General features: G+C 30.8%; 1 protein-coding gene across 1 annotated transcript in view; it reads left to right on the top strand.

The window, feature by feature from the left end:
• Nucleotides 1-14307, top strand: part of LOC124535255 (suppressor of lurcher protein 1) — a 311311-nt gene that overhangs the window by 171383 nt on the left and 125621 nt on the right. The window lies entirely within an intron of this gene.

Below are 14307 nucleotides of genomic sequence, written 5' to 3'. Positions count from 1 at the left end.
TACTTAACGAGAAATATCATAAAGCTTAGTTTTTTTTATTATTATTAGGTAGAGCAGTCATATATAATGTAGGTGAAACTATGCTGCAGCTACTTCTTCGCTATTACTCATGCCAAATGCCTCACTAATCCTTTTACGCCCCAAGATGGGCCAATAGTATTCGGATCCTCTGTCAAAAAATCTCCAGTCACATTTCGAATTCTGAAAGATATAAAACATAACATAAGACTTTCCATTCGTGTTGGATTTACCATATTATCGGATTATGATTCTGACCCTGTGTTTGCGTATACACTTCTGCAGTATAATATGATCTATGCAGTTGACTGGTCGCTCTAGAGATAGGATAGGACGAAATCTGTCGGAACAATATCATTATCAGCATTATCACTTCGGTATATTGATCGTCAAATACATTGCTAACGTTTATTACTCTTATTGTCTGAAATGTATGATATATAGATTACCTTAAACAAAAAAAATGTATATAAATAAAAACTATTTCAAAAAAATTAAAAACCTTATCTGTATTATAAAACTAAGGTATCATCAAGTTTTATATGATCAGCGTAAGAGCTACTCGTCTTATATAAACATTATTATTCGTACATTTATTAAAGAAAGTAATTTTATATTTATTAAAGTTTTCAAACTTGTAAAATTGTGTAACGAAAATAGTTCCTTAAAATTAAAATTAATCGCGTAACCCACGAGTAAATCTGGATTATTGATAAAAGGAATTTTATAATATAAGTTCACTTCGCTTTAAGGGTCACTAAAAGGGTTACATATTAATTCTAATAATAACAAACAAATCATTGTAATTTTTTTTTTTTTTCAGAAAATTAAATATTGTTTGACAAAATGTTATATATATCAAATCATCGTTTTGAATGGCTTGATTTTTTCATTTTTTTAATCCGGATTATTATAATTACTTGTCAGTTGGTACAGCAAGTTCAACTGTTTTGTCTTTATCCTCTATAATGGTACCAGGCAGTATTCTCTACCTGGTACTATGTCGAAAATAACGTCATTCATACAACCATCATCTTCCTGATGTTCCTGCATGTTTAGTTTAGCCATTTTCAACGGATAAATATCTCTAATACTGAAATAACGTAACGTCATTGGTCGATCTTGGAACATATTGAATAGAATCCACCATAGTTTCCATTGAAATGGCGTTTTAAATGTCCATTGTTATGTGTTATTAAGTTGTTATGGAACTTTGGTAGTAGAATTTAAATGATTTGAATAAATAAGTGGACCAATTCCCAATGTTGTATTAAAAATATTTTCTCTTATATACTAATATCATATGCTGTTATTTGTTCCAGTTATTATGGTCGTTCCATAATAAAAAATCATTTATGGTTTAATTTTGTAGTTCTCCGGCTGAAGATGTGCAGAGAATTAAAGATAACTCTTAATAGCATTTGACTAATTACGAATTAATAAAGAAATCTGTTGGAAAAAGTTACTGACAAGATAGAGGGCTTTTGATCTCATTACTTCATACTTGAATTTTAACAAGGGTCTGGTAATGAAATGAAGTATTCTGGATCTGTATTAAGAATGGGTGTTCCACTGGGATTAATTTTTGGGTCCTTTTTATTGTTATTATATATTATTACTATATACATATTATTATACACAGACGGTTTTTGTTTCTTGTGGTATTGTTTTGTTTGTTGATGATACATCATTAATTTTAAAAGATATTTGTGTAAACAATATTTATAGAAACCACTCTAACCTTCAGTGGTTCATGATTCACATTTATCAATACTGACATGGTGACCCAGCTCTGCAGCATACGTGGTTACAAACGGTGGACAGCTAACTGATTCTGATGATGCTTTAATAGTACTACTATGGTTACTTTCGTAGTATTGTGTTTTACGGCACTTTACTTTGAGGAACACTTTATACGTTGAAACTATTTTCATCCTACAAAAAAATAACTGTCCAGTCTATTTCTAATCTTGGAGCTTGAGACTCTCTTCGGAATATTTTTAGTAAAGTGGCTACTTCCAGATATAAATCGTTTTGAAAGAAACTGGGACAATCAGATACAAGGAAGAGAGATAAACTTATAAACGCCTTGTTTCTGACGTCTTTAAGTTATTTATAACTTATTAAACCCTCTTAAATATTCCCTCTTTAATATTGATTACCCTTTAAAACGTACTTCGGTTCTTCTAATACTAGACTATGTAGTCTTTTAAAAAAAGATTAAACTGTGCTCATAATACAGTATGTTTATTTTGTTTCATCTGGGTGTCTATATTCTAATCAAATTTTGTATAAAATTATCATTAACATATAGATTTTTAAGGTCTGTCTATACTTCGCAAGACATTTAATAGTTATACTTAGGATTTTTTTATATGCTTGGATATCAGAGCATAGTTCTTTAAGAAAACAATTTTACAGGTAGTATTTTAATGTCACCATATGGGTAAGTTGAGGCTCTTCCGTGGTCCATGTCAAAAATATTTAACTTAGTCTTGCGATACCCACAAACTAACATAGGACTATTCTACTATACCTGAACGAACTCGCTAGAAAATAATAACTATGTAAATTTTATTTGTTAATGTCAACATAGCAATAAGTTAACACATACCTATATAAAGTACAGTACTTGGGGACAAACATTGAAGTCATATTAGTTATTTTATTAATATATTAGTCAAAGAGAAGTAATAAGAGTTAAGATATAAAAGTAGTTCTAATATTAATTATATATTTTATTGTTGACAAAAAAGTATTAACAACTTTTTATCATGTATTCAAAGTTGAATGACCTCGCAATAAATAATTATTTTGTGAAATTCACGCATTATAATAATGATAATTACATTCATAGTAAGAATGTTATTTATCTTTTCATAGAAATAAAAATTGTCAGTAAGACCTTTATTTCATACATAAAATACACAATTAATATATCTAATCAGCACAATATTAATTATTGTAAGATTTTTTTCAAGCGTTCTTCTAACTCGTTTTTTATGTGATCATTAAAATAAGGTCGGGGTAAGTCATTGACATTTAAATAAAGTCATTAGAAGATAGAATACAATCTATATACCCAATGTTTGTCAAATAAACAACAAATATGGCTATTTAATTTTTCGATTTAGATTTCTCCAATTTTAATTCTATACAATGATTGTTAGCGTTATTATGAATATGTACATAATATTGTTATATTCATATAATGCAGCAAATAGTTGACATCTTTATTAACATAAGAATTAACAACATTAAATGCTTAAATATATATATACAAATATGAACTAAAACTTGTTACTGTATAAATCATGACCCCGGGGAATGGTGGCAAGAATGCTAGCAGCATTTCCCCGTTGAATCGCAATTCCGATCCTCTGGGCAAAAAACGAACCAGCCCTCCTGTCACCAGTGGAGGCAATAAGGCGAGGTGTTATACTTTTGATGAAGCTTTTTGCACCAGCAAATAGTTTATATAAAACTATATTAGCAAAATCAACAACGGTAATTTCGAGTTCCAAGATTATAAGTAGATTGAACAGTTTTTTGGAATAAAAACAATTTCAACATACATATACAATACGTGGAAATTAAATAACATAAGACTACAAAAACAACCAAAGTATATTTACACAATCGAACAGTATCAACATAAAAGTTATATTTTTAGTCATAAGAGTGTTTTGGTAAATAATGAAAAAAAAATCTTTACAAATATTTTAGGTACAACATGTATATACTCGTACGAACTGATTAATACCTTAAGACATTATGATTTTGTGATGAGGCAGATGCTCGTTTGTTTAGCTAACTTGAAGTATTTGCTTGAGAACATTTATTTATTTACTCTATATAAACGAAAGTATGGAATTTCTTTGGATTGGAATTCCTTTCTTAATATATATCAGTCAGAAATTACCTTTATGTAAAGAGATACTCGCCATCAATTTCATTTCCAGTTTCTGAAGTTTCAATATCACTACAATTTATCACCTTATTTTTAGCATTTAAAATTCTATTTTTAATGTGCAAAGATTGGGCTGTTTGATAAACATGTATTTTGTTAACAAATTTGAGAAAATAATATCTGACTATTTTATTTCTTAAATTAATATAGCTCGTATAATTTACATATGTCTACTTATATTAATAGTAGTGACGCAGTCTAAGTAAGTATTTGACCGCTTTGGTAAAAGGTTTTGATCTGCAATATTTTATCGAATTCATTTTCAATTAAGTTCAAAAGCGAGTTGTATAAAAAGTTGTTTTATTTGAAATAAAAACTTACATGAAAATGTTTTAGCTTTGGATGATTCTTTTGTAAATTTTGCAGTTTTGCCTGAATGAAACGTCATAGTGTCTCAACTATTACAGATAATTTGGGGACAGGATGAAAGTAATTCACAGAAATTCCCTCTGCTAACAAAACGTAGATCGAGATATCATTCTAATTATTGTTAACATATGTTGCCAAGATAGAGAATTGACAAAAAAAGTGTAATGAAATTTTCCTAGAACTGTTTCAGATAAACGATCCTATTATAAATGATTTTGATTTTACTTTATGTGTTGACGATTAAGTGGATGAATATTTCAATAAAACATTTTAAAAATAAAACTCGTAAAATATTTTATTCGTATATAAAACAATTGTTACATGATGTTCGAAATTACTTTGACAAGCTATTTACATATCGCACAAAACGATATCATGAGCACGTACGGAACATAATTACGTACGTTTTCAATGCGTATAATTTATTTTAATATTCATTTCAATTGTAGTTTACTCCTTGTTTGAAGATGAAGACCCTAAGACGTTGAACTGTAAAAAAAAAATCAAAAATTAGTAAGATATTAATATATACTAATGTTATAAATGTGAAAGTAGCTCTCTCTGTCTATCTATCGCTCTTTCAAGATCAAACCGCTGAACCGAATTTGATGAAATTTGGTATGAAGCAAATTTTAACTCCAAGGAAATACATAGGCTACTTTTTTGCCTCATACATGACAACCAAACCCCTAAAACAAGAGCAAAGCCGAGGGTGACAACTAGTATAATATAAAAAAGGTCAAGCGTCAATAGCGTGGCTTACGAGCCGTCTAGCTAGATCGATCTTGACCACTTCAGCTATTGTCGTACCCACTCCTCACACAAGTGATAAGCTTTAAACTAAAAAAGGGTAACTATATTAGTAATTCCTTGAATAATAATTTGGGGCTTTGCTACTAATATAAGTATATATTAATGACAAAATCACAACGCAAAATGTTCTCAAAACTAATTTAGTGCATTTTGCATAATATGAGTACATAAGTTTGAAAGTGACTCCAATAACCGAGAAGTTATATGGAAGGCGGGTATCATGGTATGAACATGTAATGCGGAGGAATGAGGAACATATTGTGAGGAAGGGCTTGAGCATGGAAGTGGAAGGATAAAGCGATAGAAGACGACCGAAGAAACGATGGATTAGAAAGAATGTTACTTGTAAGATGACGTCTGACAGAGAAGTAGGGAAAGAGAAGACATGCTGCGCCGACCCCCAATAAAATTAGGATAAGGGCAGGATGATGATGACATATAAATATTTATGGTTAAGTGTTAGTGTTTAAGTTTTGAATCGAACATAAAGGATAATTATATTTCGTCAGAAGTACTTTGTATAACTTACCGCTTTAGAAACTTTACCAAGTTGATCTCCAAATAATCCAAAGATATCCTGTACATGTTTTTCTTTAGCTTTCTTAATTGATTCCAAAATGGATTCCATATCGGAAGACTTCTCGTCATCTGTAGCCCTCTTTAAAATTCCATGCGACTGAAAATTTAAGAAATATATTTTAATAAATATTAATTATACTATTACCTAACATTATCCAAATTAACGAACCAGGTAACAAATGGATTTATATGGAATTAGCTGCATCAGAATACATACAAACAAAATATCGACCTTCTATAATTTTCTGTTAATGGTATTATGTCATATACGCGTAATTACGAAACTTACCGCTTTAGAGAAAACACCTAATGGCTCTTGGAATAAACCTACGATTGGCATAATTTGTTTTTCCTTAACGTCCTTTATAGGTTTCAAAAAGGAGCCTGCAATACCAGTTGGATCGATACCGCCGTTTTGAGTGAACCCAAGTGTCTGAAAAAATAATTAGATGATTATCCGTTAATAAGAAGTTAATATCTTTTATATACTTTCTATTGTTGTGTCCGTGTTTTCCGATACGTTATAAAATAGGGCCGAGATGGCCCAGTGGATATAACGCGTGCATCTTAACCGATGATTTCGGGTTCAAACCCAGGCAAGCACCACTATATATATATGTGCTTAATTTGTGTTTATAATATATCTCGTGCTCGGCGGTGAAGAAAAACATCGTGAGGAAACCTGCGTGTGTCTAATTTCATCGAAATTCTGCCACATGTGCATTCCACTATACCCGCATCGGAACAGCGTGGTGGAATATGTTCCAACCCTTCCTTTACTTTACTTTATAAAATATAGCGTATACACTACTAATAGTCACTAGGTAACATAGTTTGTTTACCTGACTACACAAAGCTTAACAATAGTTATGGTTACTGCAAGTTTTATGTAGTACAGAATACTTTGGATAGGGTTTTGTGTAAGCTCCTATGAGTAAGTAACATCCACTCTTTGAGTATTCAACCTCCAAAAGGCTATACTTCTTGCTATTTTTGAATGTAAAGGTTGAACTTCCTAAGCTTGTGGCATTATCGATTTATCGATGGAAGGAATTCATAACATTTACTACAGCGCCAATGTTTATGGGCGGTAATGACCATTTTAATTATATTTATCTATATACGATAAATATAACTGATTTTTTTAAAAATATCGCCCAATTAATTGAAATTGGTATGTATCTTAAAACAACATTTTTCAGGGTTAATTAAATATTTATATTGAAATACGTTTGGGATGTAGGGTGACAATCAATTAAAGAAGACTGTTATTAAGTATTAAAATTATTAAATATAACAATAATAAAATAATTTTGGTATAATCGTAATTAAAAAATATCTTAGTGAATAAATTAATATGAGTATTTTGTTCAAACTCAAACTCAAATTCCTTTATTAATAAACACTACCACCGTTCAAACTCTTTTTAAATTTCAGACAGGATAATATTAAATTACTTGTGTTTTATATACTTTTTAAAACCCTTTAATTTTCTCATCATCTATGAACTTACTTATTATGTGTATATATTTTTTTATTACAGGACGCTTTACTTTTTTTTTAATTTACCAATGTTTAATTTGAATGGTACCAGGGATTATGTTGTGATATCAGTGTGAGTCAAGTAACAGTATTTAGTTAGTTTACTAGATATTAATTTTTTTTTTTACTTTATAAACTATAACCCGTAAAATTTTGATTACTTACGCAATGCAATACAAGGAGCACACATAAAAACATCGTTTTCGAAAACATATTTAAACTTCGGAAGGATGTATGTTCACTTTAAGATAATCTTACAATATTGATTAAAGGCAACAACTGCTTCTTATATAATAATCGTATACGTCACACGTAAATAGATTTACACTAACGATGTAAATAACAAACCACAGGCTTATAAATCACGAGGTAACGTTTTTTTAATGTTAAGTAAAGCAAGTACCTGTACAGGAAGTGGTTACTTCATCTATATTTTGGTTAGAGGGCAGTTAAGCAATGCTGTGTCTTCCTCTTTCAAATATGAAATCCCTGATAACAGAAAGAGATAGTATATATTCAAACATCCACATGTTGTTTACAAGTAAGCCGATGATTGTCGTTAAAGCAACGTTTTAGCAATTAACTGTGCGTGATAAAGCGATTATCACCATAAAACAAATTCGTTGATTATTCTTTGATCTGTGTATCTTTGTGTCGTTCAATAAAATCAGTTATCTAAATATTGATAAATTATAATAGAGTTTAATTTTTAAACGTGCTTTTTTATGGACTTGGAGAGCTATCTACAGCAATATATGCCCATTTATGGAAATAGAATAATCCATACAACAACAAGATACGACTCAGAAGGACAATATTTATTGCAGGTGAAACCATGGTGCACCTACTTCTTAACTATTACTGCTGCCGATTGCTTAGGCTACATTTTTAGTCCTGGGCTTAAACGCCAAGTCAAGCCAATAAAAAAAAATTGGTTCCTTCTATCGAAAAATCTTTAGTAATAACCTGGACTCAGGACGATCCATCTTCCAGAATCCGAATAAAGCACGAAGCCATTTGTTGGTCCTACGGCTGAACCGGTACCGGTCATGTTGGATTTGCCGATTTGTCATCGGATTATAAGAGTATCCCTGAAGGCACACATTACTGCATCATAATGTCCTTTTTTTCTCAAAAACGCATTACGCGCTTTCCCCACGTGATGGAAAGTGGGGGGGTGGTACTCCCTGAAGCCCTCGACTCTGAGTGCGCTCAAGTACACCGGGTTTACCTACTAAAAAACCAGCGGTACACTCTTTGTCTTTTGGCGGACGCCACGGGAACGCTTACGCATGCTACCGTGACGTCCTGATGGTCGGCCCTCCTATACGGGCCTCCATTACCTAGGGGGGATTCCCGGGGACTGGGACGCCCCCTGGTCCCTGCGGCGCCTATTGAGGCGGGGGAAGAAGGTGCGTGTAGCGCCATCATATTATGTCCTGCGCAGATGACTGCACAGCCTATGGGCTGTGGTCAAAATCGGTCAGGATCTTCATTATTACTTCAGTATACTGATCGTCGAAAATAATAACTATATTTTTCTTAATTAAGTGGATGGATAAGGAGGATGAATGCTTAAAAAAGAAAGTTTATAATAAAACTAACCACCAGCTTAATAACTACTCAACAAAAAATAGTCCTGGACTTTAAAATGTTAAATGTTGAATTTTATAATTTAACTTTTGTGTTATAATAGTCATATAAGTATTCCCCTTATGTTTACTTTAAAAGGGTTGTCCTTGGCCTATCATATTTACCATGATTTCGCTAAAAAGATCTTTTTAAATATCCGTTGCTTTAACATTATAAAGTTGTTATAGAAACTTCAGAAGTCCAATTAAATTGGACTTCTGAACGACGACCTCTATGGTCCAGTGGTGCGTACACCGGTTATCATGGGTACACCATTTTGAGGTCCCGGGTTCGATTCCCGGCCGAGTCGATGTAGATTACCATTAGTTTTCTATGTTGTCTTGGGTCTGGGTGTTTGTGGTACCGTCGTTACTTCTGATTTCCATAACACAAGTGCTCCAGCTACTTACATTGGGATCAGAGTAATGTATGTGATGTTGTCTCATATTTATTTATTTATTTATTATTATTTATTTATTATTGGATAAGTATTTAAGTGGTCAATACCAATAATAGGGATCCTCAGCTCCACAGCATACGTGGTTAAAGTTAGACAGCTAACTGATGTTCATGGGGCTCGATTAGTATTTTGTAACTTTCACAGCATTATCTCTTACGGCATTTTACTTTGAGGTAACATATATTGGAACTGTTTTCATCTGACAAAAAAGATCTTTTTTTCGATTCTTTATAATTTAATCTATGCGCTCGAGATTCTCTTCGAGTTGTTTCAATACATTTTCCTTATATTTTCTTCATAATATTATTTAAATCACACGTGATGATTCAAACTTGCCTACTAGAATGAAAAACATTTTTTTCTTTATAATACTCGAGTGATCAAACGAAGGAAGTTGGGCAGGTCAGTTCATCGTTTTAAATCAAGGTTATAAAGTACTTATAACAAACTACTCACAGTATGTTTAATTTGATTCATCAGTCTCTCAATATTGTTATGTTTAAATTTTGTAACACATTATTACTAAATATATATACTTGCTAGAATAATATTTATAAAGACTTTACTTGTCTCGGATTGTTTGCTGATATGTAAATACTAATAAGACAACATGTATGTAGTACTTGGAGATAAATATTGAACATTGAAGTTACTTGAGTTACGCTATTAATATATTAGTCAAAGAAGAATTAATAAAACTCCAAAAATAATAATAAATATAATAGGATTTATGTTTTATTAATTATTTATATTGTTAGCTTTCGGGGTGGTGTATTAATTAATAATTTTTAATGTAACAATATATATTTAAATATAATATAAATTAAATTTCATTTCAATTACTTTTGTTGTTAAGGACAATAAAGTAAATTTATTACACACATATTAATTTAAAGATCACATAATAGCAAGGTATTTTTTCTATGAATGACAATGGATTGAATTTTTTTCTTCTTTTGATTGAAAAAAATTCAATCCATTGTTTAATATAAATGTATAATAATTTATAATAACCAATCAGGTAGGATAGGTCAACAACCAATTAATAAATACGCATATAAATTGTAAGGCCCTGCTTATTACGCTACGAAAAAGTATCAAGCAAAAATAAATATATCCAATGTATCAATATAACCAGTACAACATTAAACGGAAATTAAACATTTTTTTTATAAGATAAAACCATTATATTGCGTAAGTCATTGACATTTAAATTACTACAACTTTTTGTTGATAAAACTTTAGGGGAAGTCCCGAACTCCAAAGCAACAACTAGACCAGTCAACTTTTTTTGCAGAAAAAAACAATTTTAATATAACATTACCCCCGAGGCAATATGCCATAACGAAAATAACCAAATTATACTAATCAAGCAGTATCTACATATTTATTTAGATATTAAATTTAGTATCAAAATGATTACAAAAGCTTCTTATCTTCGCAGTACAATATTTGTGTGCAAGATCATTAATACCTTAAGCCATTGTGATTTAGTGATAAGGCAGATGCTCGTTTGTTTAACTCTAACTTGTTGTATTTGCTGGGGACAATTTATTTGTTTACTTTAAATATAATGTATGTATCAACCAAGGTTTGATAAAATATTTAGTGAAGGATTTTTTTAATACAATAGCTAGCGCAATACGATACAGTCAAGTATCAAACCTGATGAAAGATGATATGGCCTAAGGCAGAGCGCACCTGTCTAGAAAATGCCTATTAACGTATAGTATTATATAGTATTTTACGTCAAATCAAATCGTAAATCGTTCAATCGTTTGTGTTTAAGTTCGTCAACTACTTACGGTTGCAGATCTTTTCGATGGCTCGCAGTTCTGTGTTAGAAGGTGAGGGGTAACCAAATTCAATAGTTCCGGAATACACTTTCAAAAAAGATATGTATATCTAGTAGAATAGCCGACAGACAGGCAGCTTAAGACTATGAAAAATACTGAAATAAACTAGCCTAGCAATACTTATGACTGTGGTTATTCGAATTGTTTTGATTTTATATATATTGCCGTGCCCCACTGAAATTTGAATTCAATGGTTATCCCTACAAAGACAGACATTTCAACGAACTTAAGTCTATAGTTACTAAAAATAACCGCGAAAGAATTTAACTTAACATTTGGTAGGGAAAATAACAAACATCGGCTTCTTTGCATTTGGAACTAAATTATTTATGTCAACCCAACCAAGAACCCCTGACAAAGCAGTTCTAATAATGTCATACTTTTATCCTTCTGTCAAGTTTGAATATAAGACAAATTTCTTTTCACAATGCTACAAGTATTACCACAAAAATAAGGTTAGTCATTTACATATACTAAAAACAATGGAAGTCCTAAAATTGTACCCTGTGGTACACCCATTTGTACCAGACCGCCATGTGGTTTTGTGTCGTTAATAACCTTCAAGACTCTTTCATTGAAGTAGGTGGACATCAATTTGAATATGTAAGTTTTTTTTAAAAAAAACCTGACCTAGTACAATCGTTAACTTTATAATAAGTCACAAAAAAGTGTTATTGACGATAATTAAACATTTGGCTTTTAAGTGATTCCCCGATTATTTTATTTAACTCTACTACTTGTCAGTACAGTATAGTTGTACAGATATTTCTTATATTACAAATAGCGGATGTTGCTGATTTTTGGAGATTCACAAAATATTTTTTTAAATGATAAAAATAAAATAAATTTTTGACCCAAGACTTGCGAAAAATTGTACTAATATTTCAAAATTAAAACACTCAATAATAATTATGTGAATAAAATATTTATAAAAATATGCCAACAAATAACCACATCCAAAAACAAATTTGTTTAAGTCTTCAACACACATTAAAACAAGTTACAATATGACAGTGAAGGTTGCTATAGTATGCTTGACATACACAAATTACAATTCAATAGAGCGCTCTATGGAAAGTGTCTTACAGTTTATCTTTTACTTTGAATATTTTATTGATTCTCCAAATGTAGCCGATTTTCAGCGTCAAACAAGAGATCGCTACAAATAGTGAATGCTAACAGATCAATGAACTGACTTACAAATTAAAGGGCACAGGAACTATTACGTATTCCCGATTGAAACGGAATAGTGTCTGTACACTTACCGTGAGATTTAGTGACACTGGATAAAGGGGGTTGATAGGCATTTCTCCTGGTAACAAGACGTAGATAAAGATGTCTTATCTAAGTGCTTATACAAATTCTCAAGTTATAGATAGATAATTCGTAAAAAAAAAACCGAGTTAGTCCACTAATGTCATAAGGCTTTTCTTAGAATGTTGTGTTTTGACAAATAAATTGGGTGATTTTTTCAATAAAACAGTGTAAAAATAAAAATTGTAAAGTATTTTATTAATATAAGGAAAAATGTTTTATTATGTTTGGAATTACTTTAACAAGTTACTCGGAGTTTCATATGGCCCATTTCATGAGCACGTACGGAACGCAATTATGTGTGTTTTCATTGTGTATTTTAATGATATTCGTTGCGACATGATTGCTGCCGTAAGCAAACGATTCATTGATTTTAATTGTTGTTTATTCCTTTTTTGAAGATGGAGACCCAAAAATATTGAACTGTAAAAAAGAACATATTTTAGTAATGTAAAATATCAATAATCATATTACTTAGAATATAACGACAAATGTTCTGAAAACTGTTTTAGTGGTTTTCGCATAATATATCTAGACAAAGATTATTAACAGGTTTTTATCAGATCTTTTTAATGAACTGAATACAGATGATCATATTTCTTAAGAAAAAACCTTATGAAATTTACCGCTTTAGAAAATTTGTCAATTTGTTCTCCAAATAATCCGAAAATAGGCTGTATATGTTTATCTTTAGCTTCCTTTATTGGTGCCAAAAAAGAGTCCATGCCACCAGACTTCTCTTCATCTGTAGCCCTCTTTAGAATTCCATGCGACTGAAAAATTAAACCACTATATTAAAACATATATTAATTATGCTGATACCTTTATTTATAACCATTTAACCAGGATGCAAATGATTTTATTTGGAAATCGCTGTCTCATATGACATATATACAAATATCGAATTATTAAATAATTTGCTATTATTATGTCAGTAATTTAAATTATGGCAAAAATAATTCTCTGAAATACTAGATAATGACTTAAACTGAGTTTGTTTCTCTCTGAATTCGGCGGTTTCCAAGCATATAATTAAAAGCAGATTTGGACTCACAACTTTCTAGACTTTTATGAATTAAAACAATATCCGTTATTAGAACAATACTAAAAAACAACAGTTGTTTTTATTATAAGATATAAACGATGGTAATCATATAAAAAAAATTAAAATATTTTTAATGAATAGTTTTATCTTCAAGTCAATTAAAATTGTACTCTGTGTATATCTACCAACCCGCTTTGGACCAACTTCATAGAATTAGCTCCAAGCTATGTCTTTAAGTAAAGGAACTGTCAGTGCCCAGCTATTTATTAGAAACTATTTTATATGTCATGTTTTTAAGAAAGTTTCCTCAACGGCGTCATTCTTCAATAATATAACAATCTAAGATTTAATTATGAACATTTAATAACAGTACTGCCTTAGTGACAAGCATTCTAATTTAATGCTCCCAGAGAAGAGTCACCCGAAAGATTTCTAAACTTACCGCTTTAGAAAAAGCACTAAATGGCTCTTGAAATAAACCTACGACCGGCATAATTTGTTTTTCCTTAACGTCCTTAATAGGCTTCAGAAAGGAGCCTGCAATACCAGATGGATTGAATCCAGCATTCTGTGGGAATCCTAGTGTCTGAAAAATAATATGATTATTATGGGTTTAAATAAAGTTGATGATATTTTGTATTGTATACATATATTGCTCCCATGATTCCATGCATAATAATAAATTTCTATACACACATACACAATTGAG

The sequence above is a fragment of the Vanessa cardui genome, chromosome 14 (genome assembly GCF_905220365.1).
Source record: "Vanessa cardui chromosome 14, ilVanCard2.1, whole genome shotgun sequence".
Classification (NCBI taxonomy): Eukaryota; Metazoa; Arthropoda; class Insecta; order Lepidoptera; family Nymphalidae; genus Vanessa; species Vanessa cardui.
The sequence above is the reverse complement of the archived record's forward strand: the minus strand, read 5'-3'. Positions and strand labels throughout refer to the sequence as shown.